Source organism: Myotis lucifugus, unplaced genomic scaffold, assembly GCF_000147115.1.
Source record: "Myotis lucifugus unplaced genomic scaffold, Myoluc2.0 scaffold_494, whole genome shotgun sequence".
Taxonomy (NCBI): Eukaryota; Metazoa; Chordata; class Mammalia; order Chiroptera; family Vespertilionidae; genus Myotis; species Myotis lucifugus.
The window spans coordinates 362,521-368,095 of record NW_005871542.1 but is presented as its reverse complement, the minus strand read 5'-3'; the positions used below and the strand labels follow the sequence as shown (position 1 = coordinate 368,095).

The 5,575-nt window shown below is 44.7% G+C and overlaps 1 pseudogene; it reads right to left on the bottom strand.

Annotated features, from left to right (window-relative positions):
• Window positions 1-237: 237 nt before the first annotated feature.
• LOC102429960 lies at window positions 238-5,463 on the bottom strand (annotated as a pseudogene).
• Between the last annotated feature and the right edge of the window lie 112 nt (window positions 5,464-5,575).

Sequence of the window (5,575 nt, the reverse complement as noted above, 5' to 3'; positions counted from 1 at the left end):
CTTTAAAAAAATTTTTTTTATTGATTTTTTTACAGAGAGGAAGGGAGAGGGATAGAGAGTTAGAAATATCAATGAGAGAGCTGCCTCCTGCACACCCCACACTGGGGATGTGCCCGCAACCAAAGTACATGCCCTTGACTGGAATCGAACCTGGGACCTTTCAGTCTGGAGGCCGATGCTCTATCCACTGAGCCAAACCAGTCAGGGCAAGGAGGGAGGCTTTTTAATTAATAAGTGTCATGCGTAGGTGGCCCGGACCCCCAAGTCACCAGTCTTCGAAGCACTGTAGCCTCTGTCTTTGTTCATGATTGTGGCCTCATGGGTGTTCCCTATAACACACTAGGTGAGAGTGAGGAGAATTTTAAGTGGGGTAGAGGAGAAAAATGCCAAATACTAAGTTTTATTTATAGAAAATTACCTACTGATTAAAATACACATAAAGGATCCCCAGTGCCTTTGGGACAAAAGTCAGACTTTACTGTGTTGTCTTTGCCTTTCTAGTCTCTCTCAGTATGTGAACTGCTCAGTTTATTCTTCTAGACTATTTCTGATAGTGAAAATGTTCTTCCAGAAATGCTCTGAAGTCTATTTCCAGTGTGTTAGAAAAAAAATGAGCAAAAGAAAAGCCAGCAGCTGAGCTGGCCTGTGGGCTTTTCTAGCCCACTATTCATTAATGATCATTTTTTCACAAGCGTGTATTATTCCCTATGGGTGTGTCCCGAATTCCTGTCCTGCAAACATCCTGGCCGCAGCAGTCTTCTGATGAAGACCCAATGCTTTATCCTAAACGCCCTTGCGACTCAGCTCAGCCAACAGGGTGGGTCGTGCCTGAAACAGATGTCCCGGCTTGCTCTGGCCAGGCAGACTCAGGCCCCTCCCAGTAGATGAGGGGCTTCATCCCGGAGACACCGAAAGCACTTCCTGATTTCATCAGACAAGATGAGATGTGTGTTTGGGGGGTGACCCTGATGTCTTGGCCGAAGCAAACAAATAAAATGTGTGAACTTAGTGAGAGCGCTGACCTGATATGTAGAATGTAACATTTAAGAAAATTCAATTGGATTGAAAATAGCACATTCTTCTCCTGGTGAGCCAGCAACTTTATGATTTTGCAAAAGGAAGGATAAAATTATCTCAGTAAAAATTCTTCATGTTCTGGAGAAGGTAATTAGAGAATTGTGGAGGATGTAATACTTCTCAATAAGAACTGTAAGATTTAGTTAAAGCCTCAAAGCAATGATAGCTGGTTCTTATCGAAATATATGGTTGACATAGTGCTTTTGTGTGATCCATTCAACACCTCAGACTTGAACGTGCACCCAAATCACCTGGAGATCTTGCAAAGAGGCAGATTCTGTTTCAGAAAGTGTCGGGGGCCTGGATTCTCTATTTCTAACCAGCTCCATCTATTGCAGATGCTGCTTCCTGTGGCCCACACTTTGAGTAGCGAAGATGTACACTGTTCTTAAGACAGTGTTTCTCCAAGAGTGGTCATTGGGTCCTCATGTGAGAATCGCCCTGGTAATATGTTAAAAAACAGAGTCCTGGCTTCACTACAGTTTACTACATCCAGTATCTATAGTGGGAGCCCAGGACCTGTATGTAACAAACAGCCCATATGATTCTCATCAATACTAGAGCTTGAGAATGGGCCTAACAGATAAGTGGCGAATTTGGGAGAACCAGGAAAGATGTGGGGGGAAGGCTTTGGCTGTGATAAGGAGGCTCTTGTGCAGTGAACAGGAAGGAAATGTGCCAAGCACTTAAGCAGGTGGGGCATTCATAGATTGGCACCTGCAAGCCATTCAAGGCATCTACATCAGTGGTCGGCAAACTCATTAGTCAACAGAGACAAATATCAACAGTACAACGATTGAAATTTCTTTTGAGAGCCAAATTTTTTAAACTTAAACTATATAGGTAGGTACATTGTTATTTATTTAATTAGGGTACTCCTAGGGCTTAGGAAGAGCCACACTCAAGGGGCCAAAGAGCCGCATGTGGCTCGTGAGCTACAGTTTGCCAACCACCGATCTACATGATAGAAAAGGAGCTCAGATACGCATTCATGATGATGTATCCTGTACTAATTTCTGTTGCTAAAATAAACTTTAAGTTTCAGTATTAAGCATATGCTCCTCACTTTAAAAAATAATTATGATTTTGAAAAAATTGCAGAAAGTTAAGTTTTTATTTATCTTCTTATTGACTTACATGATACTTTTAGAGGAGTTCATCATCATTCATGTGGATTCTTTCAGTGGTGGCATATCCAGTCCTCATTCCCTAGTCCCCATCTCTTTGATGGAGGAGAAAACAATTTGTAGACAAATGCTGACTTTTACCAAGTTCATTGCTTCTCAAAAAAACAAGTAGATGTGTTAAAGTTTGTACTTGAGTAATAATAGCTAACTTTTTCAATGCATTTATTATGCACTTGGAACTGTGACAAATACATTAAATTTATAATTGTAATTAACCCCAAATCTGAGACAATGTGTCATTAAAATCTCTGAGGGCAGGTGCACTTCAGAGGGTCTCTTGAGCTGAGGGAGCCAGCATTTAGCTGGCTTTGGCCAGTGTATCACCCTGGTTTCCCTGCTTTCTCAACCTTTTTTCCTTTTATAGTAACTTCCCAGACTGCCAAAGCCAGGCGTTGCCTGCTCCCTGTGGTTTTGACCCAGAAAGTCTGCGATTTTTCTATGCAGCGAAAGGTGGTGATGCCAAACACAAACTTCTAGGCTAGAAGTGTGTATGTACCACCCCTCACCACCCCCCCCCCCGAAGCTGAAGGCCTGAAAGAGCGCTGGGGACACTTCCAGCATATTAGTCAGCAAGAGGCATGTCTGCCAGACGCTATAGTGATGCCTGAAGTCTACTTACCCGGTGTGTCTGAGCCCCTTCAGAATAGACATAGATTTTTTTGGCTTATGAACTTTATTTATCTCTATTTATATAAGCTAATCCACTGAAGCTTTATTTAAATTCCCTAAATCCATAAAAATTAAAAGGCACTTAGAGTTTGAAGGAAAAGAAGCCTGTTTGCTTGAACAATGCCCAGAAAGGTAAAAGAAGAAAGTTAAAATTCCATAGGGATAAAGAGAAAACTTGATTTAGAAAGAAGAGATCATTTTTGTGAGATGAGGTCATTTATATGAAGAAAGAGAGAGAGAGAGAGAGAGAGAGAGAGAGAGAGAGAGAGAGGAGAGAGAGAAGGGAGGAGAGGAAGGAAAGAAGGAAGAAAGAAAAGACATAAACAAAGGGACCACTTAGGGGGAAATACACATCACTCATGTTAAAGTAAGGAATTCCTCGTGCTTTGCAGTGAGCATGTTTGTTTGGACTTTGAGTCCTAAAGTAAATGTTTTTACATTTTGCAAAGTATAACCATCTAGCAGTGTTCTTTCCATACTGCCCTACCGTGTAACACATCATAAACTTTAAGTCTTGTATTTCTCCCTTCCCCCCACTAGTCCACACCCAAGAAAATAGTTATCTTTTTTTATATAAGTGTGATCATGTAGGAACTTGTATCAATTTCTAGACATGAGACAGTATTTTTTTTCTCCTTTTTTTTTTTTTTAAATATACTCCATTGACCTTTCACAGAGAGGAAGGGAGAGAGACAGAGAGTCAGAAACATCGATGAGAGAGAAACATCGACCAGCTGCCTCCTGCACATCCCCCACTGGGGATGTGCCCGCAACCCAGGCACATGCCCCCGACCGGAATCGAACCTGGGACCTTTCAGTCCGCAGGCCGACGCTCCATCCACTGAGCCAAACCGGTCTCGGCTATATATATATTTTTAAATCTTTATTGGTGAAAGTACTACATATGCCCCCTTTTTTCACCCATTGAACCCCTCCAGCCTGCCCCCGCCCCAGGCCTTCACCACCCTGTTGTCTGTGTCCATAGGTTATGCATCATGCATACAAGGCCTTTGGTTGATTACCTCCCACCCGCCCACCTTCCCCTGCCTTCCCTCCAAGATTCCACACTCTGTCCCATGCTTCCATGCATGAGACAATATTTTAAAATGACTTTAGGCATAATACCTCTCACATTCAATCCTGACTTGGACTACAATCAGAGTCATGACACTACATGTACACTCCACAGCCTGTTCTTGGTATAAAAATGACTGAAGGCTAACATCTCAAACATGCCAGCATTCTTCACATTTTCTGAGAGTGTGAGATTTCATCTTAACATAGGAAGGAACTCTCCCCAATTGAAAGCACTCATAATTTCCCCAAATCATACACCTCAGCCTAAACTCACTGGATTACTTAACAAAACGGGTGCGTTGGACAGTTCTATGTTACAGATTAGCTGTTGACTTACGGCTTTTAATGATGCCCAAAACATGGAGCCGGGCTATTTCTTGTTTGCTGAACCCATATCCTCTGAGAATTTCTTCTGAGTGTTCTCCTAAGACTGCATTCCGCGTGGAAGGGACAGAAGCGGGAGTTTTGGAAAAAAAGGGAACTGGCATGGGAGCTATCACCTGCTGTTGATCTGTGATAAAAGAAGTGCCCATCTCCTCCTTCGCAAGTTGAGAAATATCCTCAGCTGTCAGAACAGGGGTCACACAGGCGTCCAGTTCCCCAAACACCTTGCACCACTCGGCTTGCGTCTTCTTGGCAAAGATGTCGGCAAAGAGTGTCTTCAGCCTGGGCCAGTCCAGCCAACTCAGCTGCTTGGGGAGTTTTGAAGGATCGAGCCCGAGTCCTTTCAGAAAGAGCTCATAGAGGTGGGCTTCAACAGCCCCCACGGCCATGAACTTCCCATCCGAGGTCCGGTAGGTGCCATAGAAGGGCGCGTTCCCATCCAGGAGGTGGTCTACCTTGACTCCGTTGAAATTGTTCATCTTCCGCAGGTACCACAGCGCAGAACTCGCGTAGGCTGTGCTCTCTATCACATTCGCGTCCACTGTTTGTCCTCTCCCAGACTGGGCGCGTTCAAAAAGAGCCATCACCGTCCCAAAGGCACCAAGAAACCCTCCGGCCGAGGAAGCCAGGAAACTGGGTGGTACATACGGTTTCTCGTGTTTCCGGCCAAATGTTGACAGCACCCCAGATAAAGCCAGAAAGTTGATATCGTGCCCTCTGCTTTGGGAATACTTACTGGATAACTTCATTCCAGTGGAAACCTTCACGTGGACGAGTCTCGGGTTCTTCTGCAGCATGTCCTCTGGCAACAGCTTCCCCGGGCCCAGCACCCCACCGGGGACAGGATCGACCAGCACATCAGCCTGAAGACAGAGTTTCTCCAGGCACCTTCTGGAGTGTTCAGATTTAGAGCCAGCGACTGCTTCCCTCGGTTCACAAACTCAAACATGTCTCTTTGGTCCCAGGCCACGCGAATCACCCGGGCTCCAAAGTCGGCGAGAATCATGGCGCAGAGGGAAGAAGGGTACTTCCCAGCCAACTCCAGCACCCGCACGCTGCTCAAGGCCATGCCGGCGGTGCACCCGAGAGCTGCAAACAGCTACACTGTGCTCCAAGCTGTGGCTTTAAATGGAAGATCAGGACTTTATGGGGCAATACTGAAAAAAAAAAAAAAAGGAAGG